Source organism: Lampetra fluviatilis, chromosome 2 (genome assembly GCF_964198595.1).
Source record: "Lampetra fluviatilis chromosome 2, kcLamFluv1.1, whole genome shotgun sequence".
Taxonomy (NCBI): Eukaryota; Metazoa; Chordata; class Hyperoartia; order Petromyzontiformes; family Petromyzontidae; genus Lampetra; species Lampetra fluviatilis.
This window is the reverse complement of record NC_136276.1, coordinates 29,935,977-29,955,347: the sequence shown is the minus strand read 5'-3', so window position 1 is coordinate 29,955,347 and position 19,371 is coordinate 29,935,977.

Sequence of the window (19,371 nt, the reverse complement as noted above, 5' to 3'; positions counted from 1 at the left end):
AGACAAGCTGGAAGGCAGCAGCCAGGTGGGGAGCCAGCGCTTTCAACAATTGCCCAAGCTCTGCAGTCTTATATATATTAACATGTTTTAAGCCAATTAATGAGTGCAGAATGCATGCGGGAAGAAAATGGAGCCAACCAGAGAAAGCCGACGTGTGCGAGGGAGCAAAACTCTATACCACCTCCTGGCAAGGCATGGTACCCATGGGAAATGAGTAACAATAATTGTACGATCTACAAACTCTTACCTCCACAGTGCTGGATTATAATTAGGTGTGCCCCACCACCACTAAAGATGCATAGAATGAGTTTTAGGTCAAAGTAACCTACACTTGACATTGCATCCAATCAGTGACAAATTATGCGACTGGACTAAAAGCTTTTATATGTTTTGTTTTTATTTTAAAGCTAAGCCACTTCAGTTTCCCAGCTATTTTTTAGTTATTTTTCCTATCGAATCTCCACTTCAGCTGCCACGCGGGCTGGGTGACCTTGGAAAGGGCCACGGCCACATGACAACAGACTGCGCCATGAACGTTCAAGGTTTTACAAGAGGCAACCGGGTAAACGTTGGGGGCAGGGTGCACAGATGGAGGTTACAGGGTGGATGGCATGAGGTTGCAATGAAGATTTTTGGTTGAAGTTGACCATTTAACAAAAAAAACACATTCCTGCGGAGGGAGCTGGTAGGAACGTTGGGTTGCTCGGTCAATGTCCAGGGTCAACGGCGGCGTGGTGTATTCTGAAAATATGCCGGACTGTGAGGGCGGGCACAAGCCGGCGTGAGTAGGCTAAACGTTGAGTTTTATAAGGGCACCACGGGGTGACCAGCCCCTCCCCACCCAGCCCCACTCCTCCCACCCCCCACCCAGCCCCACCCTCCCACCCTCCCCACACTCCAGTGTAACAATTCCGTTCAGCTTTTACATTTTGTTCTTATTTAAAAGCTGAGCAGCTTTAGTTCCCCAGCTTATTTGAGTTATTTCTCCTATCTAATCTCCACTTCAACTGCCATGCGGGCTGGATGACCTCAGAACGGATCACGGCCACATGACAACAGACTGCGCCATGAACGTTCAAGGTTTTACAAGACGCAACGTTCAGAGTAAAGGTTGGGGCAGGGTTCCCAAGAGGGAGGTCAGAGGGGTTGGTGGGTAGAATGAGGTGCAATGTTGAGTTTTGATTGAAGTTAACCTTCATTTATTGGACGTATTGTACAAAATCTTGGACGCATTGTGCGGTTTGCAGTGGTGAATTTGTCATCTGAGGCAACCGACTACAGAAAACTGCTCGATATAGAATCTGTTTTATCCAGTACGCACCCATCATTTTATCTCGTGTAGAACTCTCATTTGATGTAGAACTATAATGTTACGTCACTTGTCTCATCCAATGCAGAACCATTTTCTCACGTGATACGGTGACATTGTCTTATCCAAAACAGAACCCTCATCTCATACATCATCGAAACTTTTGCCACAGAAAGTTAGTTTGTAACAAAATTACCCAGAATGCGCCCAATCGCATTGGATGTCAGAAGCTAAGCAGAGTTGAGCCTGGTGCGTGATTGGATGGGTGATCAGGATTTAGTCAGGGTTGCTAATTTTTTTTATCTGGGAGAGAGAGGAGTTCGGATTCATTTTCTCCACCATGCAATTCCCTCTATATTTTTATAGGGCACCAATGCGTATTTTAAACGTGCTTGAACGGCGACGGAAAGTCAGACAATAACTCGATCCAGAATGCAATGAATCTTAACAAGATTTTGAATTATTAACAAGGCCTTGATTCGTTATGCACTACCGATACACTATGCACAAGGACGCGAACCGACTGGCAGATAATTTCTTGACATACTCTTTGGTTCTTTCGGTAAAGTCACGTAGGTAGGAAAAGTAATAGATCACGACGTTTCGATCAGCAGTTTTTTCTTGTCGTGGTTGTCCCACATGACGACGATTGCTTGTGTTGCGATCGAAACGTCGTGATCTATTATTTTGTCTACCTACGTGACTTTACCGAAAGAACCAAAGAGTGTGGATTCCTGCAGTCACGAAAGCTTCAATTTCTTGACACACGAACATAACCACAGAGTTCACCGGCTTAGCACAGCGCCCCCGCGCGTCGACAACCATCAAACATCGTGGCGACCATTCGCACCAACCCCCCAAACCGCACTGAGCGATGATTCAACGCATCAGAAGACCGCAGGGTTATGTAACGTCAGTCTCGGGGACTGTGTTGGCACTTTCAGGAGCCTTTCGAGCAACTCAAGGCAGCTGCAGCCTCGGAACTTGGCGACTCAACGCAGGATTGCGAGCGACTCGGTGCGACAGCCGTCCCCGGCCAGCAGAGGTCGCAAACGGGTTTTGATTCCTTACCCGTACACGGCCGCACCAGGGTCGCAAATGGGTACCCGTACCCGTACGGGTACCCATTTACGGCCGGGTACGGGTACCCGTTCCCTACCCGTACCCTACCCGAAATGAGTGACAAACGGTTACTCACCAGTGACTCACGGCCTACCCGTACCCGGCCGCACCAGGGTCGCAAACGGGTACCCGTACCTGGCCGGGTACGGGTAGCCGGGTATCGGGTAGGGTACGGGTATCGGGTACCCGGTTGCGACCTCTGCCGTCCAGCAGCCGCGGGTAGCAGCAGCCAGCCCACAGCAACTGCAGCAGCAGCAGCGCCTGCAACAACGACCCATCGCAACAATCGTCCCGGTCACTGAGTCGCCCGTATGACAGCAGCTCTTCGCAGAGGTGGGACAAAGTCATTGTTATGCAAGTCCAAGTCGAGTCGCAAGTCATCAAATTCATGACTCGAGTCTGACTCGAGTCCAAGTCACATGACTCGAGTCCACATCTCATAGGTGGGACAAAGTCATTGTTATGCAAGTCCAAGTCGAGTCGCAAGTCATCAAATTCATGACTCGAGTCTGACTCGAGTCCAAGTCACATGACTCGAGTCCACACCTCTGGCTCTTCGCAACAAGCCAGCCCACGGGCTCCCCCTGGCCCTGGTGAACGTAGACCACAGAGCACCCCCTGTACACTGATAATGCTCACTTAAATACACAAATTTGGTCCGGCACTCACAGCCTCTGTCAATCAACTTGACTCGTGCAACCCCCCCCCCATTCGTGACCCCGGAGCAATCGCTACATGAGCCCTGACTTGTTGGTGACCTCACTTCCCACCAATCACGCACAGCCTCATCGACTAACCCTGTCACCCCACGCCCACCGGCCTGTCCCCCCCATCCCCGTCAAGGCCAGACTCCGTCGCGCGCTGGCTTCCGGAGATGGGGAGTTTAGGGAATTCCCCCCCCCACTCCATAACCTCACGTAACCACGGCCACCTTACATAACCCCGGGGCGACAGTGTTTGTCTATGCTGTTACAGGCTTGTCAGTTGTTGTTGGCGTATGACTGCGAGGTGCCAGCCAATGGCTATACAGCAATAGGTGCAGAGCAGAGATATTGATCCACTTGCTGGTTTGTGTTTGTGGTTTCAATGTCTGGTCTTTGCTCTCCACTTGTGCCCGTGCACAGAGCCAGGTGCGTTTTTTTCTATAAGTGAAGACAATGATTATGATTAGAGATCGGACCCTGAGCCTCACGTGCACAGCATGCCACGTCCAGCAGTGTGCAGAATATTCAGAATACAGGGCACTTTCCCATATTTAGATTTGGGGTGGTGAGATACATATTACATTTGTAGACAACTTACAAACCTTCAACCCCTTATTAGTGCCTACCTTATTACAGACCAATTCAGACCTTATAAATCTCAACGTTCATCATACAAAGTCCCATCACAAGAGAGAACAAACAAATAAACAAAAAACATGTTTTGCCCATATTTAAACGGCTTTACGCCGCATGGACCAAAAAACTAAATTTCCCTGTTACAAGAATACGGGTAAGACTGGGTCCGCCAACACAAGGCCTATTGTGATATTAGAGGGGCACCGATGCTTTAATTGCAACCAACTTGAGCACATCTCTGCTGACTGCCCATTACCACGTAAACCTCGCATTTGCAGCATCTGTAAGTGGGAGAGACATGGTTCTTCAACCTGCTCCGAATGGCCACACCAGAGTGGCCATTTCATGGGTAAACGCACATCAAACGTATTGAAATTCATCAAACCAGCCCTGGTCAACGGTATCAGTTTGGAAGCGATGACTGACCCACAAAGTGGGACATGTACGATGCTGGTGACTGCTGCCCTACACTGTCGAGCAAGGATTAAAGATGCAGATGCATTGGTATTCGGCTCCGGCAACACAGAGTCAGCTGCAACCACCGTACTGGAAAGGCTGATTAGAAATCAAAATTGATCATGCAAAGGGAACAAAGATAACTTTCCTTGTCGTGCCAGACATCGCGCAACCAGTGGATCTGTTGGTTGGACGTACATGGACCAAGCAGACACACATTGCCTACATCCGCATGGATGACCAACTTAAGATCGGCTACCGAAATGAGTCACGTTTCAACCAATTTCGAAGTTGGCGACAATCCGAAACGCCTCACCCTTACTGTGGAGTGTCACTCTGCCAAGCAACGCAATTAACAGGATCACCATACTTGCTCCGGGTCACAGAGGATTCTATGATAATCATTTACAAGGATGTGATGAGGCATATAATTTCGACTCAGCAGGGGTCACAGAGGTCCCCATCATACATTCAACTTATAATAGTAGGTTTTTACCCTTTTAACTGGTACAAAACTGACACCTTTATTCAAGGCATCATGTTTGCAATGACCACAACACAAGTAGTCAAAAAAGCAAACAAAAAGAAGCAACTCTGATAAGGATGATAATATGCACTATCCTTGAAGTTGATTGGCCCACACCCGAGACGGCTTTCTTTAGAGCCTAGTCCCCATTGGTGTAGGGCCAGATGACACCAGAAGGCGTACAACTCAAACACAGTGCAATATCAGAGTATTGAGAGCTCGGGGTAAGCATTTACACTATGAGATCTCTTTTACCAGTGGCAAAATATAATAGTAGGTTTGTACCCTTTTAACTGGTACAAAACTGACACCTTTATTCAAGGCATCATGTTTGCAATGACCACAACACAAGTAGTCAAACAAGCAAACAAAAAGAAGCAACTCTGATAAGGATGATAATATGCACTGTCCTTGAAGTTGATTGGCCCACACCCGAGACGGCTTTCTTTAGAGCCTAGTCCCCATTGGTGTAGGGCCAGATGACACCAGAAGGCGTACAACTCAAACACAGTGCAATATCAGAGTATTGAGAGCTCGGGGTAAGCATTTACACTATGAGATCTCTTTTACCAGTGGCAAAATATAATAGTAGGTTTTTACCCTTTTAACTGGTACAAAACTGTCACCTTTATTCAAGGCATCATGTTTGCAATGACCACAACACAAGTAGTCAAAAAAGCAAACAAAAAGAAGCAACTCTGATAAGGATGATAATATGCACTGTCCTTGAAGTTGATTGGCCCACACCCGAGACAGCTTTCTTTAGAGCCTAGTCCCCATTGGTGTAGGGCCAGATGACACCAGAAGGCGTACAACTCAAACACAGTGCAATATCAGAGTATTGAGAGCTCGGGGTAAGCATTTACACTATGAGATCTCTTTTACCAGTGGCAAAATATAATAGTAGGTTTTTACCCTTTTAACTGGTACAAAACTGACACCTTTATTCAAGGCATCATGTTTGCAATGACCACAACACAAGTAGTCAAAAAAGCAAACAAAAAGAAGCAACTCTGATAAGGATGATACATTCAACTTGTCATGAGGTCAAGAGCTGCAAGGGAGAAACATTAGGACGTGCTGAGATCGTCCAGACTATTTGCAATATTGTGACGCCAAAAGAGCAGAACCCGAGTGTGTCACCACAAGAGGTCACGTAGGAAACAGGCTTGCTACCAGCATTGGATGAGCAGACTGCACTGCGCAGTCTTATCCGATATTAACTGATTGTGTTCACGTTTACGGTGACTTTCAGACCGCAGTCCACTCACTGGCATTGACTATATATCTTGTATTCTCCACGGGGAATGGATTCTTTGCTCCGCTGCAAGTCTCCTACCACCACTCTCCCATTGACATATTTCGTTGCTTCCTCTTAGTATCTTTCACGCGACGGTCAATGGTATAGTGTATAGCGGATTGTATAATAATAAATAGTATAAAATTGTAATGTTTAATAGAATGTATAAGGTAATATATAGTATCGTAATCGTATAGTAAATATACAGCAGTGTGATATACAGTAGGGTGGGTAGAATAATACATAGTGTAATATTACAATGTATAGTCGAAGGTATAGGGTGGTGTATAGTAATACAGTATATAATTAAATGTTGGGTTTGTCTATGGCAGTATATAGTACGGGGTAGACCCGTGTGATGTAAGAGAATAAAGTTTAGCTGGAAGCATATTATATTTTTTGCGTCATATAATTGTAATGTACTACTTACTGTTAGTATCTCAGCTTATTGGAGAGTATATTTAGTATACTGATGATACTATGTAGTTTATACTTTAGTTTTTTACGTGGTGGTTCAGTTACTGCAGCTACATACTATTAACATTCCTTCCCTTTATTAATGCTACCCCTATCCCCTCCCTTTGATGCTGCTAATCCTGCATAATGCACGGACATAACTTTGAAAACCCACCGCCCACCTCCTACGCATTTCACAAGTAGTACTAATCCCATATCTGCATTTCCCATAAATATGCTAAATTCCTCTTGATATGCAAATTATTTTGTCAAGGCGCTCTACCCCCTCCAACCCAGCTTAAATATACGCTCCAAGCCTGGGGTGTTTCATTCAGACTCTGTCTTCCCGACAGACCTGTTCTTTACCTGAGGACGGCTGCTTGCGTTGTGGCCGAAACGTCGGGAGAATTACATTATTATGTTTTATTTTTATAATTTTATTATTTCCATTCTACGTTACTTTACCGAAAGAACCAAGAAGATGAATCCCTGGAGTCACGAAAGCTTTAAATCGAAAGATGCCCCCAATACAGATGTTACATCAAACGTGGTGGTGGTCAGAGATAATGAGTTCCTAGATGCATGAGGTAAATTATCTAGCCGGGTGTCTGGAGTGTCGTGACTCGCCTGGTGTTGTAGCACAACAGCCGCCGATGAAGAGGTGAACGCCATCGTGATGGCAGAGGGTCGCTCCAGCAACCCTGCATAATGTGGCCGGGCCAGCCACAGCGATGGCAGGTGATGGGTGGGCCCCACAGTGGAGTCGCTGTCTCCCCTCTCGGTCCCCAACCTCGAGGTCACTGTGGAGTTTCCCCGCCCGACACCGTCCATCTGTGGACTGCCACCACCACCTCCTCTCGCGGACCACCGCTGCTCTTGACTGCTTCTGTGATGAGTTGGCCCCCGCCGATAGCACCCTTCATCCTAAAGTCCAGGCAGGATGTGCAGGCAGCGGTCTCTGAGGTCCCCTGCACTCGGGCCACCACCTGAGTCCGTTGATTCATCTCCTCCTGGGCCTGCAGACACCGGTGTTGTATGTGTTGGAGTTATGAAATTTTGATGAAAATAATAAAAATGAATAATTTTCTGAAAAATGCGCAAATCGCATTAATTATGTTAATGTGTGTATTAACATGCATAAATTATGACAATGCGTGTAATGATATGCCTAAATTATGATAGTAGGTTTTTACCCTTTTAACTGGTACAAAACTGACACCTTTATTCAGGGCATCATGTTTGCAATGACCACAACACAAGTAGTCAAAATAGCAAACAAAAAGAAGGAACTCTGATAAGGATGATAATATGCACTGTCCTTGAAGTTGATTGGCCCACACCCGAGACGGCTTTCTTTAGAGCCTAGTCCCCATTGGTGTAGGGCCAGATGACACCAGAAGGCGTACAACTCAAACACAGTGCAATATCAGTGTATTGAGAGCTCGGGGTAAGCATTTACACTATGAGATCTCTTTTACCAGTGGCAAAATATGATAGTAGGTTTTTACCCTTTTAACTGGTACAAAACTGACACCTTTATTCAAGGCATCATGTTTGCAATGACCACAACACAAGTAGTCAAAATAGCAAACAAAAAGAAGGAACTCTGATAAGGATGATAATATGCACTGTCCTTGAAGTTGATTGGCCCACACCCGAGACGGCTTTCTTTAGAGCCTAGTCCCCATTGGTGTAGGGCCAGATGACACCAGAAGGCGTACAACTCAAACACAGTGCAATATCAGAGTATTGAGAGCTCGGGGGAAGCATTTACACTATGAGATCTCTTTTACCAGTGGCAAAATATGATAGTAGGTTTTTACCCTTTTAACTGGTACAAAACTGACACCTTTATTCAAGGCATCATGTTTGCAATGACCACAACACAAGTAGTCAAAATAGCAAGCAAAAAGAAGGAACTCTGATAAGGATGATAATATGCACTGTCCTTGAAGTTGATTGGCCCACACCCGAGACGGCTTTCTTTAGAGCCTAGTCCCCATTGGTGTAGGGCCAGATGACACCAGAAGGCGTACAACTCAAACACAGTGCAATATCAGAGTATTGAGAGCTCGGGGTACCAGTTAAAAGGGTAAAAACCTACTATCATATTTTGCCACTGGTAAAATAGATCTCATAGTGTAAATGCTTACCCCGAGCTCTCAATACTCTGATATTGCACTGTGTTTGAGTTGTACGCCTTCTGGTGTCATCTGGCCCTACACCAATGGGGACTAGGCTCTAAAGAAAGCCGTCTCGGGTGTGGGCCAATCAACTTCAAGGACAGTGCATATTATCATCCTTATCAGAGTTCCTTCTTTTTGTTTGCTATTTTGACTACTTGTGTTGTGGTCATTGCAAACATGATGCCTTGAATAAAGGTGTCAGTTTTGTACCAGTTAAAAGGGTAAAAACCTACTATCATATTTTGCCACTGGTAAAAGAGATCTCATAGTGTAAATGCTTACCCCGAGCTCTCAATACTCTGATATTGCACTGTGTTTGAGTTGTACGCCTTCTGGTGTCATCTGGCCCTACACCAATGGGGACTAGGCTCTAAAGAAAGCCGTCTCGGGTGTGGGCCAATCAACTTCAAGGACAGTGCATATTATCATCCTTATCAGAGTTCCTTCTTTTTGTTTGCTATTTTGACTACTTGTGTTGTGGTCATTGCAAACATGATGCCTTGAATAAAGGTGTCAGTTTTGTACCAGTTAAAAGGGTAAAAACCTACTATCATATTTTGCCACTGGTAAAAGAGATCTCATAGTGTAAATGCTTACCCCGAGCTCTCAATACTCTGATATTGCACTGTGTTTGAGTTGTACGCCTTCTGGTGTCATCTGGCCCTACACCAATGGGGACTAGGCTCTAAAGAAAGCCGTCTAGGGTGTGGGCCAATCAACTTCAAGGACAGTGCATATTATCATCCTTATCAGAGTTCCTTCTTTTTGTTTGCTATTTTGACTACTTGTGTTGTGGTCATTGCAAACATGATGCCTTGAATAAATGTGTCAGTTTTGTACCAGTTAAAAGGGTAAAAACCTACTATCATATGTTGCCACTGGTAAAAGAGATCTCATAGTGTAAATGCTTACCCCGAGCTCTCAATACTCTGATATTGCACTGTGTTTGAGTTGTACGCCTTCTGGTGTCATCTGGCCCTACACCAATGGGGACTAGGCTCTAAAGAAAGCCGTCTCGGGTGTGGGCCAATCAACTTCAAGGACAGTGCATATTATCATCCTTATCAGAGTTCCTTCTTTTTGTTTGCTATTTTGACTACTTGTGTTGTGGTCATTGCAAACATGATGCCTTGAATAAAGGTGTCAGTTTTGTACCAGTTAAAAGGGTAAAAACCTACTATCATATTTTGCCACTGGTAAAAGAGATCTCATAGTGCCTAAATTATGATGGTGTGAGTAATTGTATGCATAAATTATGATGATCGCGGAGATAATCGTGGTAATTTATGCGGATGCTTGCGATGATGTTAATGTGAGCAGTTGTGGTAATTAGGCTCAGCTTCGTTTATCCAGAGTTATGTCAATCAGGATAACACGATGATCAATGATTAAACGTTTACCGATTATCCTAGTGTGTGTTATGATATTTAGGTCTCCATTTTCATATCTCATCACAGGATACAGTTATCAAAAATAAGATGGTTTTGCATGGACTTGTACAGAATCACTCGAACAGTTGGTGTTAAGCAATTTTATTCTAACAAGCATGTGACATTCTATCATGCAGGTCAAACATGCGTCAATAATTCATGAATAACCAAACACTTATGCATTTGCGATATCATGCATTCGATTAATATGAATAACTAAAATTCTCATGCAATTACGAGATTAAGCATTGACTAAAATGAATGAATAAACACTTATGCATTTACTAAATTGAATAACTCAAAACTCTTATGCATTTTCGATATTGTGCATTCGACTAATATGGATAACTAAAATTCTTATGCAATTACGAGATTAAGCATTGACTAAAATGAATGAATAAACACTTATGCATTTACTAAATTGAATAACTCAAAACTCTTATGCATTTTCGATATTGTGCATTCGACTAATATGGATAACTAAAATTCTTATGCAATTACGAGATTAAGCATTGACTAAAATGAATGAATAAACACTTATGCATTTACTAAATTGAATAACTCAAAACTCTTATGCATTTTCGATATTGTGCATTCGACTAATATGGATAACTAAAATTCTTATGCAATTACGAGATTAAGCATTGACTAAAATGAATGAATAAACACTTATGCATTTACTAAATTGAATAACTCAAAACTCTTATGCATTTTCGATATTGTGCATTCGACTAATATGGATAACTAAAATTCTTATGCAATTACGAGATTAAGCATTGACTAAAATGAATGAATAAACACTTATGCATTTACTAAATTGAATAACTCAAAACTCTTATGCATTTTCGATATTGTGCATTTAACGAACTGAATGACCAAAAATTATTATGCAATCGTAACCTCTACCTCTCCACCAGGCATCTCATTAGTTCGTTTTTGTATCGATCACAATCGGCGACTGGCCGAGTTTGAAAACAAACATGACACACTTCATTTGCGGTAATAAACAGCACTTATTGTATCCCAGAGGCGAAGGTCTATGTGAGGGCGGGTGTGGGGAGAGCGAGTCTGATTTCTTTAATTAATTCTTCGGCGAGATTCTCTGACAAAGGGGAACTGGTTTGACAAGATTTTCTCTCTCTGTGCACGGTCGATTTGTAATGAGAATTTCGGGAGGTTGAGTTTGCCTCGACGAGTCTATTGATCGCCTATGTGATGAGCGGAACAAGGGAAAGGCCCGGAAACCAACCTCACTCTTATAACCGACGGACTCTTAATCACTCGATGGGCCACGATTCCTCATGGCCAGCTGATGGTTCATGTAGTTGATAATCAGTCTTCCAATAATTGTGTAGGGTTGATACGACAGTAAGGGTGAACTAGATAGGATAGTCTCACATGTGAGTGGGGCGTCGATGCGTGCGTGTGTGTGGGTCTATTGGTGGGGGAAGTTGTGGGTACGAACGACTTTCGGAGAAGGGTCATCTTTGTCGCGGCTGCGGTGATCGGCGGCTGCAGACTCCTTCCTCGGTAGAGCCGGTACGAAGATTGGCGGCGCGGTCGGGCGAGCACCTCTGCGTGGTGGCGGCAAGAGAGCTGACTCATTCACTCGTGTGCGGCAGGAGAGCACCTCGGCGATGCACGTCAAGGTGGTTGAGTCTCGTGTGCTCGTTTGCGGCAGGCGATGCACCTCGGCGATGCACGTCAAGGTGGTTGAGTCTCGTGTGCTCGTTTGCGGCAGGCGATGCACCTCGGCACCACGCGAACCTCGTCCTTCTGGATGACGAGAGCTTCTTCGCTGGCGGTGACAAGAAGAGATGGCTGTCGCCCTGGAGATCTCTGGTGGCCTTAGCCCGGAGACGAGATGAGATGTAGGCGGAGCTCGTGAAGAACTGTGATGGGGCTCGGAGCCCTGGCGATCTGTGGTGGGGCCCGTGGCCCGGAAGATCTGTGATGGGGCCAGAGGCCCTGACAATCTGTCTTGAATGGATTTTTTTTTGGCTTATATCGAGAATATCCACTCAGTTTCCCGAGTTGTTCAAAGTCTGTCATAAAACCTTCTTGTGGGTGGGGCCATCTGCATCCGTGTTTGTGTGTGTCCGTCCGTGTGTTTCGCGTGCGTGTTTGTCCGTGTGTTTATTAGCTTTGAAGACGCAGCTGTGTGTCGTTCTGGAAGGGGGGGGGGCTCGTGACGGCGCCAATGAAGATATCCATTAGCCAGACCGATGATTCGCGTCGAGTTCTATATATATAAAAGAGATATTCGAATCCATGTTTTTGTTACCGAATAATATTTGTCGCGACAACCTACGCGTTAAGCGAGCTTAATTATTTCCGCCCTCGCTCGGGGATCATATCTTTTGTCTCACACAGCTTAAGTTGTTTTGGTTTGGAAGTTGAAATGCGACTTATTCCATTATGCCCCAGTTATGCCGAAACCGTGTTCCCGATGTTTCATCGTGACCCGATCTCTCATGGAGATGTTATTCCTTGCGTGTGCAATTTTTGCTGTCCGTGTTGTGGGAAGACAAAGACGGTTGTTTCCACGGTGGAAGCACCCGGCGCATGCTTTATTTATTTATTTATTTATTTCCCAGAGCGTGTTAATTTCCTTTGAGACATTGCCCGGGAGTTTTATTGCTCTCATTTCCTTGCTTTTGTGCCTGCATGTGGAGATCCTCTCGGAAAGACAAAGACGGTCGTGTTGCTGCTTCCCCTGGGTCGTTGTGTTGGGTTAATTTTGAGAGCCTTATTCGCCGTTAGCTCCTAGGATATTCACTTTAATTCCGTACTTATTATTTGACTTCTTGTGATTATTTAATCTGCTATCCCGGCTAGGAATTTTGTTTTGGAGCGAAATAGATGCCATAATTGTTCTTCGATGCTTCGGCCCGGCCGTGTAGAAATTCTTTAAAGGTAAATAATGTCAGTATTTAATTAACAATGGTGAGTCGCGATTTTGGTGCAGACTGTAGTCTGCTTTCCAATTGGAGTGAGGATGGATACTGTTTGCTTAATCTTCATGGCTAAGTTTACTTGTGCATCTAACATGGTTCAAAGACCCGTGTGGGCTTTTTGTCGTCAATGCTGTTTCTTTGTTAAAAACATAACCATCTCTTCCTCCGCGGTGCCCGGCCCTGCAAGTTTTTTTTACGAGAGGGTGTCATTTCGACCCTCTGCCTGCCATTCCCCCCTCCCTTGTTCCTCCTGTGTGAAATTTGGGGAGTTTTTATGATCTTGATTACCCTTCTTTCATGCCCTCTTTCCTTTGAAATGAGGTGTGCGCACATCTGTGTTAGTGTGTGGGGGCCTCTGTGGGAGTGTGGGGGTGTGTTCGTTCCCACGTTGCCGCGTCTAAAAAAAAATGATATTATCTATGTTGGCAGAATAATTCTTTAAAAAAATTTAATTTTAAATATTAAAAAGGGGGGCATATACACAACACCGGGACACCCACAAGGAGGTCTGCGCCTCCTCCTCCACTATTGGCAGCACCACAGCCATCTCGTGCACCAGTGACAAGATCTTCTCCATCACTAAGGAGTCCAGCGCCGCTTCATCCAGCCGAGGGAAGGCCGCCTGGTCGAGCACTGCGGTAGGCGGGGGGCAACTCGGCTTCATCTCGCCTGCGCTGCTGAAATTTTATTTTGGCATTTGATGACAGGTTGAAGACCTCCGCCATCTCGCGACAAGCCGTTTTCAGCATCATCCTCCGCTCCGCCGATATCACCTTGAAGATGACAAGGGCCTCGTCATTCAAGGCATTTAGCGCTTAGGCCTAATACGCGGCCTCAAACTGTTGGATGAAGGCCCCCCAGTCGCCGCCTGCCACCACGAACTCCTTCACCGGCCCAAACTGGCAAGGTCAGTCGGCCGCTCTCTTTTTCACCACCTCAACTGTCTCTGGCGATGGTGCCTCAGTCGCCACCACTGCTCCGGATGTCCCTGGCTTCCTGGTCTCCGCAGCAGTTGGTTGAACAGCTCTTACCGCCAGTTCTCCCGTCGCCATCACCACTGTTGTATCTATGCCCTGTTTTCCGTTATTAATATTAAGAATTAAAATATTTTTTTTATATCTATATATATATATTTTTTAATTAAATAATGAAAACAACCCACTACAAGCACACCAGGAATCTGTGCAACGGCCATTAAACTGCACAAACAGATGGCCCATGAATGCTTTGGAGGGTTAGGAAAGGTCGCGAGGAGGGGTCGCGGGGGTGTCTGCTTCTTCTCGCTCTGTTTGTGTTTTTTGTTGCCCGCTCGCAAGGAATGCGCAGAGGGGAGTCACGTTTTGAGTTAGGCACGGGCGCACACAGCGAACAGGCAGTCTGGGTCCGAGTCGCGCTCAGCGGTGCGACGGGGCTCGCAAGGGAGGTGTGGCAGTCGTGCCTCAAGAAGAGATGGGACGACGAGACTTCGTTAAAGTGACCGCCTGAGAGCAGTCTGGGTCGAGTCGTGCTCGGTCTCGCAACTCGGCTTGCGACGCAGCGTTGCAACGGGGCTCGCAAGAGAGCGGGGGCAGATCGTGCCTCGAGAAGTGATGGAACGAGGAGGGGTCGTTCGAGTCGCAGAAGTCTGAGTTCAACCTGGGTCGGGGCTGCGTTTCAGCCGTGCTCCGGCTGGCGGAGCGTCGTGAGGAAACGAAACACCGATGCCGATAGCAGGTGTCGCTTCTCGCAAAACGAAGTTAAGTGCGAGTGAAGCTGGTAGCTGCACGAACAAGGGAAGCACGGAGCAGAGAGAGTGACGAGTGACGACAAACAATCAACCTGTAAAAGGGCGGAGATCACCAAGCGTCGACCAAGAGAGCAAAGCAGAGAGCGCGAAGCAGTGGAGAAAGCCTGGTCAAACGGCTGTGAGGAAGAGGACAGCGCCATCGAATGCGCCGTGTGTCTAATGCACACCCAGATCAACCAGCATCAACCAAAACCGACTCGTCATCCCGCAGTGGAGAAAGAGAGTCAAAGTCTTCCGAACGAGCGCCACCGAGCGCCACCGAGCGACACCGAGCGACACCCAGCGCCACCGAGCGACACGAGCGACCGAGCATCTTCAAGGACAGCATCGTGCCAACTCGTCATCTAGCAGTAGAGGGAGAGAGAGCGCAAGAGCAGCACGACTCGGACGTCACCGGGCGTCACCCAGCGTCGTGCCAACTCGTCATCTAGCAGTAGAGAGAGAGAGAGCGCAAGAGCAGCACGACTCGGACGTCACCGGGCGTCACCAAGCGTCGTGCCAACTCGTCGTCCAGCAGTGGAGAGAGAGAGAGCACACAAGCCGAGACACGCCGAGCGAGGGAGCAGCAGGGGCTCGCGGCGGCCACGCCCAACCCAGAGAACTTCTGGCCGCTGTTTGTATCCTCCCACACCACACAAGCTAACGACATAACTCCCGGCTCTAAGAATTAATTAATATTACAAGGGGACAACGCACACACAGCACGTGTGGGGGTCGCTGGCCCCCGAGATCCCTCCCTCGGTACCCCTAACGGCCGGGTTAACCTCATTACTCGCCCCCTCGCTGTTAGGCGAACCGCTGCTGGGTTCTTCACCCATGGGGTGAGAGCCGTCGCTCGAGGATTCCCCTCCCCCGCGAGTTCGCGTAGTAGGCATGGTTAATTACGTACGCGCACACCCACACACAGCTCTGCGCGGCACTCACTCAACACTGACCACTCACGTTAGGATCGCGCACCTGTATTATACACGTCGTGAACGTGCGCGCACACACACATACAGCTCCACACGCGATACCCACTCTTGCGCCGCTCTGCGCCGCGCTGGCCGCTCACGTTATGATCGCGCACCTGGGGTACGCCGATTACGCACGCCGCGAGCTTACGCATACACAGTACCACACGCGTTCGCACTTATAACACGAGATCACACGAGGCCACGATCAGCTATTAATGATTTATTATCCGCTACCTGGAACTAGATGTTAAATCAGTGAGTTGACGAGGCTGGCCTACGCTGATACCTCTGAATCTATTCTTTTTATCGGATATGATCCTACTTTTACCTCCTTACTCACCGTTAAGTGTCCAGGGCGGTCCGCTGATCCTTGTGCTAACAGCGTACCTCGGCGCGTCGCACGGACGTCCGGGTCGCTGGCTGGAGCTGCGTCTCGTCGCCTGGCGCTGGAGTTGCGTCTGGTCGCCTGGCGCTGGAGTTACGTCTGGTCGCCTGGCGCTGGAGTAAAAACCCGATTTCCCCTTTGCGCCCACTATTTATCCTCCCTACCTCAAAGGGAATGCGGCTCTGGACAATAGGCTCGCGACCCTCTGGCATGCGCACCGCGGTTCCGGGCGCTTTTGATATGCTACTTAATGCTCAACCTGCGCGGTAAAAATTCCAATCAATCCGCTTTTGATATGCTAATTAATGCTCAACCTGCGCGGCGCAAATTCCAATCAATCCCTTTCTCACGCAGGCCCCCCCATTATCGCAGTTTATGCGGCGGCGTCCGTCACAAAGGTGCACCGTGGGAATTTATGCACGGCTCCCCGCGTGACTCCGCTCTCCCGATTACTCATACCAACAGCCTTATCCTTTAACTCCCCTAACAATGGTGCCTGCGTGTCCGAGCGTAATTATGCCGTCCCTCCGCTCCCTGTGCGGGGGTGCCTGATTATGCAATTCAGATGCGCTGCGTGTTTTCTAATGATGCTCCTCCATCACAATGCTTATTCCCTCTGCCTGCCCCGTCGATACTTGCGTGTGTGGGGTGTGTGGGATGCGTTTCACCCGCGGTGGCCGAGTGGCCCCTCGCTGCGACCTTGCAATCTTAAGGCTGGTCGCAGCGCCGCGGTGCAAGGTAGCGTCGGGGGAGGTCGTCCAATTCCCTGGTCGCCGGAAACCGTGAAAGTTTAATCCCGGTAAGGGCTTCTCGGATAAAAACCAGTCGGCCAGGTGACCTCCCCTAGGACCTCTATGGGGGGGGGGAAATGCGTGCGGGTGTGTTCATGTGAGGTGAGGTGAGGTGAGAGGGACGCGGGGTCGGCTCCGTCGCTTGGTGGTGGCGAGGTCGGAGATGGGGCGCCTGCTGAACGGTTTTGTGGCGGCGGCATGACATAGCCCCCCGAGGTGCTGGTCCCCGTCCTGGGTTGACTGGAGCACCTTGCTTGAGCTGCGCCCACGAGGAAACGCTGCGGGGTCCGGGGGGTCCGTCCGGACCTCGTGGCTGGTCTCCGGGCGGGTGGCTCCGTCCTCTGCAGCTCCTGCAGTGGCCTCCTCCTCCACTCCAGCCGCTCTCCCTGTCCCTCGGTACCTGCGGGCTGGGGTACAAACTCAGAAGCGGAGGGGTTTAGGGGCCGTCGTCCGCGCCGTCCCCTGGCGGGGTCGGGGCGTCTCGGGGGCCCGGCGGGGCCCATGTAGGGTGCGAGGCCCCCCAACACGAGGGGTGCGGGTACTCCGGGATTTCGGGGCCTTCGGGTGACGGGGTTCTCTCTCGCCGGGGCCGCTTTCCACGGTTTTAAGCGGCGGACGTTGACCACCGTCTCTCGATCCCTATCCCCGCCATAAATTAGTACCGTCCAGGGGGAGATCTGTCGCACCACCGTCCAGGGTCCCCGCCAGTAGGTCGTCAGTTTCCCCACCTGCCCGGCCCCGACGCGAGGGGTATGTAGCCACACCTTAGCGCCTGTCAGGAATAAGGGGGGTTCCATGCGGGGTCGGGTGCCCTGTTCCTGCCGCCGATGCGCAGCTTCCCCTTGCGGGTATGCTCGGCCTCGGGCTTCTCGCAGGGTCTCCAACAGGTGTTCCACGGGGCGGCTTCCCTCCTCCGGCTGGGGGGAAGGGACGCCGAATAGCAGATCTGCGGGTAAACGAGACTCACGGCTGAACATCATTAAAAATGGGGTTTGTCCCGTCGACGTGTGTACGGTGGTGGCGTAGGCGAAAAGGGCGTAGGGGAGGTGTTCGTCCCAATCCCGTTGATTTGCGGCCACCATACGTTTGAGTTTCCCCGCTAGGGTCTGATTCATGCGTTCTACCATACCGTTCGCTTGGGGGTGGTACGCTGTGGTTCGGTCCTTCTGGATTCCGAATTCTCGGCACAGTGCCTGGAACAGCTCGGCCTCGAACTCACTACCCTGGTCGGTGAGGACTCATTCTGGGATCCCGTGCTTCAGTACGTAATGTTCCACAAATGCCCGGGCCACCACCAAGGCCGTTTTATCAGGGATGGCCACTGCCACGGGGTAGCGGGTGAAATACTCTACTGCGACCAGGATAAACTGGTTGCCTCGATGGGATCGCGGGAATGGCCCCTGTAGGTCGATCCCGACCAGCTGATTCGTGCGGCTGACGCGGAACGGCCTTAGGGGTACCTGGTATCATGCCGGTTTCGGCCAGCACTGCTGACAGGCGCGGCAGCCCTGTACCCAGGCCGCCACGTCTTGTGCCAATTTGGGCCAGAGATACTGGCGACGCAGGGTCTCTCGCGTGCGTCGTTCCCCATCGTGGCCCCCGAGTGGGTGGTCATGCACCAGCCGTAGCAGCTGGGGTCGCACCTGGGCAGGAACACAGATGCACCCCGGCAGGCCGGCCTCGGTTAACTCCCGTACCACTCCGTTCTGCACACACAACCGGGCATACAAACCGCTCCAGGGTCCTGGTAGGGCGCTCTTTTCCTCCCGCAGTGCCACCTCCACTGCCGCCAGATCGGGATCTCGCTGCTGGGTCTGTCTCAGCTGCTCGTCGTTCAGGCCCAGGAAGGCGCAGCCGACATCCTCCTGGATCCGTCCGATCGGGTCCCGAGCCGCGGGTCCCGCGCTTGCCGGGCGGTCGACGGAATCCTCGGTGCCACCTGTGAGGGTCTCTGTGGCGCACACTGCACTCTCTCTCGCTGGGGGGGGGTAAGTGGCCGCGGCCTCTCGGGGGTCCGCTGCCTGCCGGCAGCGTCCCCCCGTGAAACACAGGCAGGCCTACTCCGCCCTTGTCTCGGCGTACACCGTGGATCGCCTCGACAAGGCGTCCGCGTTTGCATGCGTCCGGCCAGCCCGATACTCGATTTGCAGGTTGTACTCCTGCAACTGCGCCAACCACCGGGCCATCTGCCCCCGCGGCTCCTTGAATGTAAGAAGGAACTGCAGAGCATAATGGTCAGTGCGTATGCGACATCTCCTGCCGTACAAATACGGCCGGAACTGTTTGCATGCGAAAATCACGGCGTACAACTCTTGGCGGGTCACGCAATAGTTCAGCTCGGCCCCACTCAAGGTCCGGCTGGCGTACGCGA